This window comes from Rhinopithecus roxellana, chromosome 2 (assembly GCF_007565055.1).
Source record: "Rhinopithecus roxellana isolate Shanxi Qingling chromosome 2, ASM756505v1, whole genome shotgun sequence".
Classification (NCBI taxonomy): Eukaryota; Metazoa; Chordata; class Mammalia; order Primates; family Cercopithecidae; genus Rhinopithecus; species Rhinopithecus roxellana.
This window is the reverse complement of record NC_044550.1, coordinates 113,515,748-113,532,947: the sequence shown is the minus strand read 5'-3', so window position 1 is coordinate 113,532,947 and position 17,200 is coordinate 113,515,748.

Genomic DNA, 17,200 nt, shown 5'->3' with positions numbered 1-17,200 from the left:
TATGTCCAATCTCTTCCTCATAGGCATGAATGTCCCAGGCATAGTGAAACACTTGCAGGTTCAAAAGTGTGTCCTCTTTCCCAGCATTCCATGATTTTCACAGGGCGTGCTTCCCCTTGTGTTTGCCCATTCAACTTGTTCTTCAGAAATCAGCTGAGGCTTCTCCTGATAACTACCTTTTTTTTTTTTTTTTTTTTTGGTCTGTCCTAACCTTTCTAAGTGAACTGCCTAGACCTACCCCATGCTCAGAGCACATCTCTAACTCTGTAGTATAACCCCCAGCTTTCTTTTGTGTCTATGCGTTCAGTTGTGAATTTTCTGAAGCGCTGTGCAGCTGCATCCTCTATCAGTTGTTTTTAACTGTTGGGTACCAAGAACAGGCTCAATTACATAGAAGAAGACTGGGTATGGAATGAACCAGTGTCTCTTGCATTACTATTAGGCTATGTTTGCAAACATAAATAGCTCTGCAAGAAATAATCTAGGCAAGCACAAGTTCCAGAAAATGTATATGAAAGATATTTCTAATAGATATTAAACATGCTAAAGGTATGTGAGATCACACTAGGCAAATATAAAATTATTTCCTATAAACCTGCCGATAGACAAAATATTATGGCATTATTAGTCTCACCAAAGGGTATAACAATTATGGATTCTCCCTTTATGGTCAGAAAACTTTGCAAAATCTAAATTTTACTTTAATATCAATATTTTCAAATTTGGATTTTTATGGTAGCTGGTGTAGTCCACTTTGCATTGCTGAATAGGAGTACCTGAGACTGGGGAATGTATAAATAAAATAGGTTAATTTGGTTCACGGTTCTGCAGGATGCACAGGAAGCAAGACACCAGCATCTGCTTCTAGTGAGGGATTCAGGGAGCTTTCAAACCTGGTGGATGCAGAAGCAGAGCAGGTGTGTCACATGGTCAGAAAGAAGGAGGAAGAGGAGGAGGAGAAAAAGAAGTAGCAGGCTCTTTTAAACAACTAGTGCTCTCATGAACTAGTACTCACTCATTACAGTGGGGAGGCACCAAGCCATTCATGATGGATCTGCCTGCATGACCGAGACAATCACTACTTGACCCCAACTACAGCACTGGGGTCCACATTTCAATATGAGATTTGGAGGAGACAAATATCCAGACTCTGTCAACTGGTGTGTATATGGCTTTTCTTATGTCTCTTAAATGGATACATATACATATTGTAAATATCTGAAACACAAGTACTATGAAATTGAAAATAATTTATTAAAGTCCTCAGCAAGTTATTGTCCTATCGAGGTATGAATAAATGAAATCACACAAACAAATTTAAAATATTTATTATTTATATTAAAATATTTTTTAATCTACCAAAATGTCACCTATTTTCAAATCTATAATAAGAGCCAGCCTCAATGTATTATTGTTCTGAAGTTAAATTTGTTGTTTGTGGTTTGGCAGTTTTGCTTGCTTTGCATATTCTTTTGTTTTTGTCTATTTTAGAATACATGATTATTATATTTTACTTCCTAAGGGGCATTATTGCACAAGGGCATCTAGCAGCTGCTATAAATCATAGGTAGCCATGCCCTATGTACATTTTTTAAATGCTGCATTGAAATAAATCTCAAGGCTGGCCTAGGTGTTTTTTTTTTTTTTTTTTTTTTTTTTTTTTTTTAAATTTTGGAACACTGTCTTTAGTTGTTCTAGATTGTCAGGGGCTTTATATGCATGAATGAGGATTACATCTAACTCAGTCTCACTTTGGGCCTGACTCATTAAGAGAAGCAATTTCATTTACAGGTGTGGAAGGCTACAGTACTTTCCCCATGGCCTAGGATGCCAGCTGGAAAGCTTTTCCTCCAAAACAGTCAGACAAGATGATTGTAAAGAAAACGAGTGACAGGTCTACACTGCATGCAGGCAAACCTGTGGAGTCTACATGCATATCAGATATTACAGGAAACCACTTATGCAGCTTTAGTCATACCACTGACAGATTGCTTCTGTTCAACTTGAGACACTGTTGAACTACGCAATATACACTGACATAACTGCTGAGAAGCAAATTACATACCATTTTTGAAAGGTTTGTGATGCCACACTGGTAAACAAAAGTCTGCCTTATTACCACAGTGTCTAATATATCCTTTTAGAAATGGTGAGATCCCAGGGGACAGGTAGTTTGAAGAATATGAACCCCAAGAAGCGTGCTCTAAGCCATAAAGCTCTTATCTGTCAATATCATGCACGGAAAACGTGTTACAAAAGAGCATAATGGTGTGTTATTGTTATTGCTGAGACATCAGTCTTCTTTATGTTTGCATTAGGGACTTGTTAAGGTGCAGAATGTTTTGCCCACTAAATGTCTATATGAGACAAGATTGTCAACTCAGCTGGAAACAGAGGGTACTCTTCCTAGAAAAATCTCTGAAATTGGCTATATCACTGTAAACAGCAGAAAGGCTTCTCAGTTCCCATTTTGGTTGATAATTGTTTAAGAGTTTGAAAGCATATACAAATATAAATGTAATTTCTAAAATCTTGTTAAGTTTTGGCCGGGCGCGGTGGCTCAAGCCTGTAATCCCAGCACTTTGGGAGGCCGAGACGGGCGGATCACGAGGTCAGGAGATCGAGACCATCCTGGTTAACACGGTGAAACCCCGTCTCTACTAAAAATACAAAAAATTAGCCGGGCGAGGTGGCGGGCGCCTGTAGTCCCAGCTACTCGGGAGGCTGAGGCAGGAGAATGGCGTGAACCCGGGAGGCGGAGCTTGCAGTGAGCTGAGATCCGGCCACTGCACTCCAGCCTGGGCGACAGAGCGAGACTCCATCTCAAAAAAAAAAAAAAAAAAAAAAAATCTTGTTAAGTTTTATCTTAATAGTTTATTTTCTTCCATTTTTATTAAGACTGAATCTACACTGGACAATGGCCATAAAACAGCCAGTCATCTCCCCTGCCCAATGGATTCATAATATATAAAGCATACGATGGGGATTACTCTGAAACAGTGAATGTTTGGTGGAATCTTTCTGGAATTAAAAAGGCAACTCTTGTTTCAGTGTTGGAATGGAAAAGTATCTCTTTACGGTTTTTATAATTTTTCCACATGTAGAACTTAAATGAGAAGACTTTGGAATTTATATTATATTTGCTATCAATTTTTGTGTCCTCTCCCCACACAAGATGGATATGTTAAAATCCCATACACCAAGGTGATAGCGTTAGGATGCAGGGCCTTAGGAGGTGATTAGATCATGAGGGTGGTGTCTTTATGATTGGAATTAGTTCCCTTCTTTTGTTTATTTATTTATTTTGAGACAGAATCTCACGCTGATGCCCAGAGCAGTGACACGATCTCAACTCACTGCAACATTCACCTCCTGGGTTCAAGCAATTCTCCTGCCTCAACCTCCCGAGTAGCTGGGATTACAGGCACTGCCATCACACTCAGCTAATTTTTTTTTTTAGTTTTTTTATTTTTTTGTATTTTTAGTAGAGACAGGTTTTTGCCATGTTAGCCAGGCTGGTCCCGAGCTCCTCATCTCAAGTGATCTGCCTACCTTGACCTCCCAAAGTGCTGGGATTACAGACATGAGCCACCGCACCTAGGCTAGTTCCCTTATAAAAGGTATTTCAGAGAGTGAGCTTGCTCCATCCACCACGTGAGAACACAGTGAGACGGTTCCATCTATGAAGTGGAAATCTAGCTCTTCTCAGACATCAGATCGGCCAGTGCCTTGATCTTGGACTTCCCAGCCTCCAGTAGCCTGAGAAATAGATTTCCGTTCCTTGTAAACTATCCAGTCTATGGTAGACCAAACAGACTAAGACAATATTATTGCATGGAAAAATAGGATAAGACCTTTGGTAATGATCTGCCTATGGGAGGATGACAAATAAGGAAAGGAAGAGAGGGCCGATGCCAATAAATGTCTATGCTTTAGCCTCATCACTCCCTTCCACAACCCCTAACACCTCATGGCCACCTTGGGTACTGATGGCCTTGGCCACAGAAACCACCAAATATGCTGTTTATGTTTCACTGCCATTTAACTCTATGAACAGCACAGCTAAGCAGAATCAATGGGTAACTGTAACTAGGACTCATTAATTTGTCTTTAAATAATGTTTAGGAAAAAAAAAAGGTAACTATGATATGTTTCAACCATCAAAGCCTGACGATCTCTATGACATTTCATAAAACTAAAAAAATAAAATGTAGAACTTCTCAGGAACAATACTGTCATTTGTTCGTTACTGAGTTCTACATATTCTGTGTTAAACATGAAAATCTTGCTGTTCTGGGCCAGATTAAAATGAAATCTTTAAAACTTCTTTTAAAAGCTTTTTTGAAAACAATACTCAAAATAGATTATCTCACAGAGGAAAAAAGCAGTCTTTTAAAAAATAAAAATTCAGACACAATGATCACATTATTTTAACACCCCAGGTCTACTGGGACAATGTTTATTTGTCTTTTAGGAGTAATTAAAATTTCCTATTCACCATCACTGTGTTGTCCCATCTTCTATTGTTCATCAGATCAGTGTTCTTCAAAAATGAAAAACTATAATTAATTCTTCAAAGAAAGGAGACATACAAAATTTTTATTCAAAATATTTTAAAACAAGGCATTGTATAGGTGCTCAATTGCAAATAAGACCTTTCTCTTTTTGCTCAATTGGTCAGGACTTTTCAGCACTGAATCAAACTTGTTACAGAAAGAGATCAATGTTATAGATTTCTCTTACTGCATTGTTTATTCAATAAGAGAATAATTGTTACAGAATTGTTATAACAATTATAGAATTGTTAGGGGTTTCCTAATTCACAGGTATTATGATTTCACACTTCTTTGAGATTTAACTTATTGGAAAAGTTTTATTGTCAGTGTTGCAAGGTCTTGCCCTTTGAAGATGTCATGTTTGAGGATGGCAACCAGTAATAGATAGAAACAGACCAAGTTACAGTAAGACCTCCCTTTCTATCAATGATATCCTAAGATACCTTCCCTCCCTCTCACTCCCCCATTTCCTTTGTCATTCCCTAACACTGTGTGATCTGGGCTTTAGATTAAACAAGAGGGCAGTTGTCATAAATCTACACCAAAGATACCTTCTTTTTTATCACTCCAAATACAAAGATGAATGGCGAAGTCACGGAGCAGACAGACCACTGTCCCATCTCCAACCTGAGGTCCCCTAAGCCTTAGGTCAATAGTCTAGTAGTAACCATAAGTGAGGGGTTGGAATTTACATTAAAGTTGAGGCTCAATCCTTAGACCGGACTTGGTTTAATAATTAAAATGAGTAAGAAATATGGAGTCTGTCAAGAGCTCATGATAAAACTGAATCGAGAGTCTTCAACCTGTTATACTTTTATTCCTTCATCAAAATGGAAATTTTACATAAAATGTGAAGCTGTTCAAAGAAATCAAGCATCCATTAATGGAGCAGAATTATAGCCTATTAGAGCTGAAAAGAACCTCAATATCACCTGCCCCACTTCTTAATTTTGTAAATGAGGAAATTGATAAAGGTTGAACGAATGACCCAAGTTTACAAGAGTAAGTCAGACCTTGCTCTAGAAGTCAGATCATCTGACTTGCAGTTCATTGCTGATTGGCCCCAAGAGGTCTTTGTAATGGGACATGAAAAGGGTTGGCATAACGAATCTGAATAGAGGAAAGTAAGGTGGAAGTACAAATAAACTTTACTTTCAATTTTGACCTAATACGTTGACCTCTCCACAGGCATGTCCCTCCAAGCTCAGATGGGTTCTAACATAATGAAAGGTACATCTCAACTAGGTTATTTCACTGTAAAACATTTCTCTGTGGTACCTTTCAATGAAAGATTCTTAATTCTTGAAAATATATTTCACTGTGAAAAGGGTGAAGATATTTTATTAATTGTATGAACACAGTTCAGAATACCTAACTCTTCACTGGTAAGCCAAGAGGAATATTTAAGTGATGATATAGTATTATTAATGCTTTTGATAGAGGAAAAATGTTATAATAATTTTAACCAGTGTATGTACCAGGTGCTGCTAATTTTTTAAAGTGAATAATTAGAAGCCACTTATGATGCAGGTAATGTTGGTATACCTGATTTACATATGGCAAAACGGAGGCTGAGAAAGATTAAATTAATTTGCTCAAGATCACAAAAATATGTGAGCTGGACTCAAACCCAGACTGCCTTATTCCAGATGTTTTAGGTGTACTGCCACTCTTGGATGAAGTACCTTTTGAAGTACTCCTGATTATTTTTTTCTCTCACCTTCCAATTTCTAGTTCTTTCCATGCAACAGCAGTGTTGTTTTCATTAAGGCAAAAGGAAATAAGGGTTAAACATGTGGATAAATGCATTTGTGCAGATTTGAGGATTATGGGAATAGAATTTAGGTAGCAGGAAATGAGCTATTCTATAAGAAAATTACACATGAAAAGGGAAGGTTTAAAACTAATTTTTTAAGCAATGAAATGATAACCTTTCAGAATATATATTTTTGTATTTTAAGTGTATTCTATGCCCATTTTATGTTTTTTTTCTCTTGACTATACAGTAAATATATTAAGAGAAAATATTATATTATGAGGAAATATACTTACTATAATGCTCTTCTGAAACTGGGAGATCGTGTGAGGCAATTAGTGCAAATTCCAATATTAAGAAGTTGACTTAAACATAAGAACTAAATGTAATGAAAATAAGTGACACTGTGGAAATAATGGAGTTGTTAACAAAAGGAGGGATCTTATCATGAGAAGACTTAGGAGTGGTGTTTTAGGTCTGAGATGGTTCCCTGTCTTCATAGCCCCTTCAGACACAGTTTCTGCCTCTGTCCTGCTTGTTCCTACTGAGCTATTGCAGACCATTTATTACTGGGAACACAAGCAGTATTTTGACTTGGAGCCATAATGCAAACCCAAATTTGGCACACTATCTTCAGCCATCACTTTAAACTTGGAAAATTATGACTTTAATTAAAGATTCAGCATAAAGCCAGCAAGATAATAAATCTGAAATTGATTATTTGGTGTGGGTTACATTCCTGTGACCTCAATGGCCACATCATGCCTCATGCTGCCAGTACTGTCCCATACGTCCCACAGATCCTCCCTCCTAACCCTTCATCTTGAGTGATTTTCTTCTCTTCCCCACTCCGGTCTCATACTGTTAAAGTGTTCACAATCTTAGAATGAATGATACGTATACCTAAGCTGTAAAACAAAAATTGATATCTGAAACTGTGTTAGGAAAATATGTATAGTTTTCAGATTAAAATGAAAGAAATAGATTGAATCATAGCTCAGAGTCATTTCACTTTTATTATTATAGCATATTTTAAAAATACTATTCAGTGTAAGCTAGACTTTTTTAAATTTGATAACCTTGTTTTAAGACCAAATGAAGATGAGTTAAAAGCAAAAAAGGTAGGAATTTTAACTTTGCAATTAAAACTGAACTTGAACTCCTCTCAGTTCACAATAAGGGTTTTGGATTTACATTTTAGAATCTGGCCTTCTTGTCTGTTGTATTAACTAATGACTGGTTCTTGCACAAATAACTCTTGGAATACCTGAGTCCTTTTTCCTCCTACGTTCCAATTCCCTAGTTTTTTCCATGTGGCAGCAATATTTTTTCCATCGAGGCAAAAGGAAATAAGACTTGTAAATTCATTTGTGCAAATTTGGAGAGAATGTGAATAAAAGTAAGGCAGAAGAAAATAATGGATTCATTTTTCTGTGATAACATATATGAACGATTGAGGAAGTTAATGAAAAGGAGTCCAACTAAAAAGTCAGAATTACAAAGAAAATCAAGGAGTTGCACTCTAAAGCTGAGGCTGTCATTTCTTAAAATATTGCCGCTTGGTACATGGGAGATCTCAGAACAGTGGGTGTTCTAACAGTTCCAGTCCATGCTTCAGTACCCAGGAGTGATGGGATGACTGGAAGGCAGAGAGACTCCCATACTGATTTCTGTGGAAAACCAAAGCCCCCAAATATCAATCTTAACTTTTGTTCTGAAAAACTTATACTTCTTCCCAAAATCATTTTAAACACAAGCCAATAAATTTAAACTGCATCCAAAAATCAAAATAATGTATTTTATGTGTGTACATAAACAATAAGAAAAGTAAGATATATTTAGCTAGTATCTTGGGTGTGCTATCTTTTTGCAATATAAATGCCTTTTGTAACTTTCCTGCAAGGGTAAGTAGGGGTCACAGACTCTGAAACACAGATGATGGAGTACAGCCTACATTTATAAGATAGCTACAGAGGCCCCAAAGGTAATAAGTACTGGAATTAAGGAATTATATGATACTTCCATTTAAAAGAAAAATTAAGATACTCCATACTTTTTTTTTTTTTTTTTTTTTTTTTTTTTGAGACGGAGTCTCACTCTGTTGCCCGGGCTGGAGTGCAGTGGCCGGATCTCAGCTCACTGCAAGCTCCGCCTCCCGGGTTTACACCATTCTCCTGCCTCAGCCTCCCGAGTAGCTGGGACTACAGGCGCCCGCCACCTCGCCCGGCTAGCTTTTTGTATTTTTTTAGTAGAGACGGGGTTTCACCGTGTTAGCCAGGATGGTCTCGATCTCCTGACCTCGTGATCCGCCCGTCTCGGCCTCCCAAAGTGCTGGGATTACAGGCTTGAGCCACCGCGCCCGGCCGATACTCCATACTTTTAAATGAAATGTCAAAGAATCTGTGTCACATTGTAGAAAACACTAAGACAGGCATCTAAGTAAATACAAACATTAAAGCAACTTAAAGCACATTAATTGAAGGCCATTTCCTAACTAAAATTGTTTCCTCCAGTTGAAATATTGCAGCTTAATCCAACATTTTGTTTCTCTGATTTGTGTGAAGTGTAAACTCATGATGCATTTTCTTTCCCCTGAAGTCACTCTGGCCTAAGCAGCTCATCATTTCTATCATTTGCTAGGAAATGTGCCACATGGTAGCATTATGGAGAAAATAATGTGTATAATGTGATTATAATTCACTTTTAACTCTGAGACTTAGTGTTGAAATTTGCCTAGGGCGATTTCAGAATACATTCTAAAGGTTCAACCTTATTTGAAGGAAGTACTTTGTGTATCTTCACATCCCCTCAAGGATATCGGTTTGATGACACCGGGGCCACCAGGCTGCCATCAGGATAGTCATGACAGTCACTCTTTGGTTTTTAACTAAACAGCTCAAATATTTCATTATGGAAAGTAACTATACTGGAACACTTAATAAAATGTTTCTGGAAAAAAATTAACTGAAATCCATGATTTTGTGCCATGGAACTCTGAGTTAGAGGTTGTAAATTTTTTCAGCCCCAAAGACAAACTGCATAGCTGGTGTTCTTCCATTGCAGTTGCTTTTGTGTATTTAATATGCCGTATTGCATTTAAGATGCTAAATGAATACACAGACTAAAGTTGCATTTTTCACATTAAGCTGTTAGGAGTCATTTTAAATGAATTTTGAATATTAGCAAATGATATATCATTTAATAACCAGTCTAAATCACATTCTTCTCATTGTCCTGCTGTGCATCTTAATGACTGGGGGCAGGCAGAATATTAGAGTGGTTAATGGACAATATTTTTATATTGACTTTCTTAAAATACTCTAATAAATTCCTTCTCCATGAAGAATAGGCAGGAAATATATTCCTCTAGGAGCTAAAAGGCAGTAGTACTTAAGAACTTATATGAGTTTGGGAGCATTACCAACAATATGCCTACGTGTCTTTTTGTGATCCAGATGAATAAAACATCAAGAGTTTCACTCTTTCTTAACATGTGATAGCAACATGTTTTGAAAGTGAATCACATTGTATAAAAGCCCCAGACAACAAAGATGTAAATTTCTTCACGTAATCACCAAACTGACTAGTCTGTGTCTGAAAACATAAGGACAAAATTTACCTTACCCAAGCAGGCAGGGAACACATTTCATCACCATCGTCATATTCATATCATTGTATTCTTCATATAGATGTAGTCCATCCATTCAGAATATAATCGTCTCTCTGCCATTAACAAGGTGCCTGACTGTTTAGCGTTCTCCTTGTCAATAACACAGTACTTAGCCGTTTCACACACTTTCTAATGTCCTCCGATATGTTAATTACTCCCATAGTTCCAGGTTTAGAAGTCGTCTTATGTCACTTATACCAGTTAGGATGACACTTACTTGAAAGTAATAGAAAAAAAAGGTAACTAAAGTGTCCGTGAACAGTGGGAGTTTAATTTTCCCACTGAATTTCTTAGGAATGCAGTTAATAGCATTGTTTCAGCTTCTTGGACTGCCATATGGATCAAGACTCTTTCTCTCTTTTAACCATCATGAATGACTAGCTTTCCTCTCCATGTTTAGAGAGGACTGCAGCATCTCTGGATGTCACTATTTACAAGCAGAAAACAATATATGGAGGTAGAAGCATTTAGCAAAGGGCAGGCTCGAGGAAAACTTCCCTAGAAATGCCCCATCACGCTTTCTCTTATGGCTGATTGAACAGAACTGAGTCTCACAGTTACTCTAAATTATAAGAAAAACTGACCCCCTTTTTCCCTACAGTGAGAAGCAGGCAAGATATAGGTCTGCTAGGATTTGTTTATAAATTTGCCAAGCAAGAGTAGCCACCACTGCAACACAAATTAGCCTCCCCATTGTTGCCTGCACCTTTCTTTCACCGTCTGTTGCTCTCTCTGGTCTTCTGTTGATGAAGTACACTGGGGCATTGTGTGCTTTACAAAGACACAGTCTGTCACTAGACTGTCGAGGCAGTAGAGGCATAAGTCTTCAGTGTTGGTTCTTAGAGGTCTACCTATAAGTTGTGGAAATATCACTGATAGGAGGAGATTCCTAAAGCAGAAGTCACTCCTGAACTCAAGAACCAGGGTAAGTCTTGGCCTGTAAGGTGGAGCTCTGTAAGCTATTCAGCTGCAGAACAGCTGTCATGCTACAGGGGTAACAGTCATTGCACACCATGGAACCTCCCTTCTATTGTGAGAAATCTTCTTTATGTTGACAATTGGTTCCACAAAGCACTGCTTCGACCCTGGAGAACTGTTCCCACAGCTATCCCCAGTGGACACCGTGCCTGTTTCTACTCTTCCAAAGTCTTCATGAGATCAAGGGGATAATCTTGCCCTTCAGAGTTCCCCATCTATGAAAATTCCACTTCACTGTTCTGTCAAAATTGTTTGACAAAGCTTCCACTTTGGAAACCCAACTTTTTGTATGATCTGTGTATATTCAAACCATTGGTTTGCTTACCTTCAAAACATTCTCTCCCTTTTTTTAAAAGAAAATAAAAAAATGATCCCACATTTTCTGTTATTTCCTCAGAGCTTTCTATCTATCCTACATTTCACCACTTATAAATCCATATGAGGGACTTCTCTAACGTTGATTTAAGTCTCCCTCCTCTTTAACAGCAATCTCTGCCCTCTGCTCCACCCTCCTGTCACCCAGTAGATGACTTATGTAGTTTCCCCCAGACTAACCCTCTGCACAGAAGCTCCACCTCCAGGACGTTAAATCCAGAACCCCTGTGTCTGGGCAAATCCTCTTTACTTCCTCCTCTCCTGTGTCTTGAGTCCTCCAGAATATGATCCTTATTTTCTTTTTTTTTTTTGAGACTGAGGCTCATTCTGTCTCCCAGGCTGGAGTGCAGTGGCACAATCTCAGCTCACTGCAACCTCCGCCTCCCAGGTTCACGTGATTCTCCTGCCTCAGCCTCCCAAGTAGCTGGGATTACAGGCATATACCACCATGCCCGGCTAATTTTTTTTTTTTTTTGTATTTTTAGTAGAGATGGGGTTTCACTGTTGGCTAGACTGGTCTCGAACTCCTGACCTCGTGATCCACCCACCTCGGCCTCCCAAGTGCTGAGATTACAAGCGTGAGACACCGTGCCCGGCCCGATCCTTATTTTCTTTTTCTTCATCATCCACCAAACCAACTTTCATCCTTGGTTCGTTGGCACCTCCTATGGACTCTCCTTGACTTTCTTACCACACCGTGTTAGAAATGGTAACATTAGCGTAGGAAAATAAATTTATCCCCCAGCGTTTTTTCACTCCAGCCCCTCCCATGACTTTTTAATTTCATCTTCTTAAAACATAGATTTTAATGTATCTCTCAGTTGCTCTCCATTCTGCCATCATGCCCACTTTCCTATTATATTCATTTTCCTCGCTTTATGCTGCACTTAAAGCTTTCTGCAAGTAATCCCAGATCTCTCTTCCCAGCCTGATCTTCCTCACTCCTACATATATTCTCCTTTATTTTGCTGTCCGAACCATTCCCCTTGTTCTTGCCTTTCCTCGGTGTAAAATGACAAAGCCTTCAATAACCATTAGGTGAAATAAATTCTTTAAGGCACAGATTGGATGCAACTTCTTTTATTTTTATTCTAACTTAATGCACTCTCTATGCCTTGTCCTTTTATGATAGTTTATGCCTCTGATATGATACTTATCAAATACTTCCTTGGAAAGGAATTCTGGAAAGTATTTATTGTGTGTACATTGTTATATTGTATTTTAAGCCAGTTGAAGAAAATGGCCGTGTACATCTTCAGATGCGTGTGGCTTCTGATCAATGAATATTCCTGAGTGAATGTTTAATGTTAAAAAACTAAAAATCTCTTGACACCGTTAAATTAATCCAACGTAAGAATTCAGTAAGAGTAAAACTGGGAACTTTAGGACAAATTGCGAAGTCGCCAAAAATAAAATATCAAGAGGAAGATGAGATCAAAATGAGCAAGAAATGCAAGGCACAACATTTTCTGTATAGTAGCACTGAGCAGCAAAGGAAAGGAAAGTCACACAATCATGTCCTATAATTAGTATAGAGTTCCTCTCAAATACTCTACAATTAGTTGGCTATGAAGCTGTGGTAATTCCCAAAGAAAGAAAATCTACTACCTCTTCCGTTGAATAATCCAAATTAACACGATATTGCAAAAGAACATGGACGAGATGGAGGCCAGAGGGAAAATGTATGCATTAAAAAATGGAATTCATTTCCAAGTATGTTAATATATTACTTCTCTTTTATATCAGTGGTTTTCAAAGTGTCATTCTTGGTCCAGCAGCAGCAACTTACCTAGAAAGGATTAGAAATATTCCCTGACCCCCTGAATCAGAAACTCTGAGGGTCTGATGTGACATAGTAATTCCTCCAGGTGATTCTGATGCACATTGAAGTTTTGAAACCACTGACTTAACCACTGGAGTATTCTTCCGCTTGTTTATAAATCTACCTTAAAATTATAAAACATGAAATTTATAGTCCAGAAATATTTAAGAAAGAAAAATTCACTCTTCCCAGAGAATTTTTTTTTGTTAATGTCTTGGTAACAGCTGAATTGAAGGATAATAGTGAAACTGTAGAAATTTATTTGTCCAAATGCCTAGGATTCACAATATATTCCAACCCCACCTCCAGCCTCTGTAGACAATGAGCTTTTCGAGGTCAAGAATTGTGTCTATTCTGCTAATTACATAGCACAGTAAGCATGTATGCACTGGATATTTGTGGAACACATAGACTCAAGACAATCAAGAATATAAGTTCCATGGGGTAGGAAAGATAATTGTTACCCCATGGAACTTATATTCTGCTCAGAGAGATAGAGCATAAACAGATAGCATGTAGATGTCTAACTGAACACTACTAGAGAAGTGTCAAATAGGCTTTAGATGGGTAGTCAGAGAAGGCCACTCCAAGGAGCTGACATTTAAGCTGAGACTTGAAAGTTAAGAAACAGCCTGAAGAAGATCTGGAGGGAGAGTTTCCTTAGCAGAGAGTAAATAAGGGGCAGAGACCCTGTGTGGGAAGGAATTGGCTTTGCCTTGAGAACCGTCAGTGTGTCTGTGCTTAATTGGAGACAGGGAGATTGGCAGGCAATGAAGGTGGAGAGTTACAAGAGTCAGAAGATTCAGAGTCTTCTGAGCAGAGGCAAAGAGTTGATTGAAAATAATAAATGTAGTCTGTTTTAACATCAAATACTTCTGCAAGGTGATAGAATATAATGCATACTTCTTCAAATTGTGATTGTTCTTTTTTTTTAAAAAAAAAGAAAGTTAAGAGTGAAAGGGGAAAATCTAATTCATAGATGCTGAGTTTTTAATTGCTGACGAAAGCAATTTAGTGTCAGGTTTCACATTAGAATTCAAATGTTTTGTTATTGGGTCAATATATGTCTGGCTGAAAGCTCAGTTCTCCCTAGCCCCTTAGCTTTCCTTGTAGCATCAGATGAATTTTAACATTTTGCACATGCAACTTCAAAATGCCAACTTTTATCATCTGCTCCTGGAGATTGAGAATTGAATGCCACAAAGAGTTAAGATAGACCTGCTTGCAAATTAACTAGAAGATTGCAAGGTAAAGCCCAACCGTGGACTCACCATGCTATTTCCTTCTCTCAAACCTTGGAAAGACCACGTGTGTCCATTGTTAGAAGCTGGGTTTCATGGTCGTTGAAGATGGGTAGAACCTAAACATAGAACATCTTTGTCAGTGATTCCTGTAGCTCTTAACTGAGTTACTACACTTGATATTAGATGAGATTAAATATCATCTTGAACCTGAGAGAGAAATGGGAAGAAAATCTTTCACTTGGTGTATATAATTACTTTGTAACATTACAATGTTACTCTTAAAAGGCTCAGTTCCTTTTAAATATTGAGCATAGTACTTCTCCTGTGGAACACTCAAAAATAAAAACCAGCATGGTTCACTTTTCCATAAATAATTTTTGTATTCCTTTAGTCTTCTGCTTAAAATCATTTTGTAGATTTGTGATTTCATCCCAGAAAACACTGTCAATCACAACCAGTGGGATGCCCCCTGTCACTGTCAAAGCCCACCACGCTGTCATTTGTTACAGAATTAATTCTTATAAGTACAATTTCATGCTTTGCCACAACTAGCTCCTTATTGCTGTCATCTTTAAAAAACACTATGTTATTTTTATATTTTAAAAAACACAGTCCTTTTTAGAGAGCATAACACATTCATTCTTTTAATGATGCTCTTGTCTGCTTTATAAAATAACTGTTGTTTTTCTGTTTTCCATCATATTGTCAGGATATTTTCCCCCATTTGTGTTAAAGGAAAGCAATGCCTGAATACATTAACTTTACACTTTGCAATGCATCAGAGTTATAGTGCAACCCAGGGAATATTGCCATCCTCAGGTTACATTTCTAGGGGTTCAGTAGTATTTGAAAGTGGTAATAGTTCAGGTTTTGTGAATTCTGGATCTTCTTTTTGAACTTACTTTTTTCAGATAGATGAAATAATGATCTAAAAAATACATGTATTTTTATAACACGGCTATTTAGCATTTTTATATCTGAATCTTCCTTAGAAGTTTTCAAAAGATGAGCAGTGACATATTTGCTGTTGAGAAAAGAGAAATGAAGTCTTGTGGCAGTTTCACGATTTTGTGATAATGCTTTTGATGTGCCACATGAAAGGAATCAAAATGCTTAGTTTGGTCAGTAAAGTATAGCGTGAATCAATCCATATAAATTAAATGGTGCTTGATTACAATAATGACCCTGAATAAAATAAGCATTGCTAATTTTGAAAGCCTCTGTACTCTTTTAATGATAAAAGATAGTAACATACCTTGGTTTCACCACATTTAATCCTTTAGGGAGGAAATTTCAAATACATTATAATTCAGCATGATGACATTTATTATAATGATACACTTCTACCTAAAGCATCGAATAAGTAATCTAATTGTATCAAGTAGCCATTAATTAATTGAAAAGAAAATACAAATCAACAAAAAAAGCAAGAGGTCAATCATTATCTGTATTAGTATTATGTAGAATGCTTTTTGCTATGGAGCTTTTTAAAATATGTTTTTCAACAAATTGTGAGAAGTCATGTAAATTCTAAAGACACTAGCATTATTAAAAGTTAGTCTAATTAATCATGTTAGCATAATCTGAGTGTTTGAAAATAAGATAGCAAATAAACATTCTACACATTCTTTGGTAATATGAATAAAAAAGGGGGCCCACATGCATTCAGAGCTGTGAAAAGGGTCTTATAATGTAAAACTATATTAAAATAGATTCCAAGTGACTAATGATAAGCTCTGTAATAGTAGGTCTGCTTTACCCATCTAATTATTTTCTATTCAGTAATTTCATTTTCAGTTACATGGTAAATATTTAACCACAGAGAAAATTAACATTTCAAGTTTTAAACATTATGAAAATGGATTAGCTCCAAATTACACAGAGTATTCGCTCTTCTATTTATTTTCACCCCATATCAATTTTTTTAAATTCCCTCATCTCCTTGTACTATATATTCACTTAACAAAACTAATAAATTAGATGAGAGAAACCAGTTGAAAAACTAAGTAAAATGAAAATTGGCTAATCCAAAAAATTAATTTTTGAGCCAAATAGGATTATTATTATATGATAACAACAGCTAAAACTATCCTGTAAAACAAAAGATCATTTTTCTTTCATTTGGGACATTTTGTATTAGCAATCCTTCCTCTACCTGTTCATTAACCATTGCTATTTTAAAATCACATTACATTATATGCCTAGCATTGTATCCCAATAACTATACACTGTTTCTAACTTACCCTTCAATTGCTCCCTTTACACCAACCAGGCAAATAATTTTTGGTTCTATAGATCCATGGTTGTTTCGCTTGATCAAATACCAACTATTCTTTTCTGTTATGCGTCTTGTGCAATGCTGGGTTTGTTAGCTGAAAGGTCTTGACTTACATGCTTCAAGTTCTGCAATATAATGAGACCAGCAGGAGAATAGACAAAAGTTGGCCACTCAGCCAGGTCAACTCTCCCCTCTTCACACCTATAGAAATTACTGTCACTGCACCCTCCTCTCAGTGACCTAACTCTTACCTAAGTGTTTTCTATACAAATATTTCCAGTAATTAAGTTTTCTTACTATTATTAATTCATTCTCGCAGTTTCCTATCTGTCAATTTCCAAGTCATCCAAGTGCAATGTGGTCTCCTAGTAGGCATCTGAATTATACAGCAATTTCCTTGGATTCAGCCCAAATTGTTTCTGTAACCAAAACTTTACAAAAGAGTCAGAAAATCTCTCACCTTTACCTAAAATATTACAATTTCCTGATCTGTAACAGTCCCATATACAAATCTACTACAT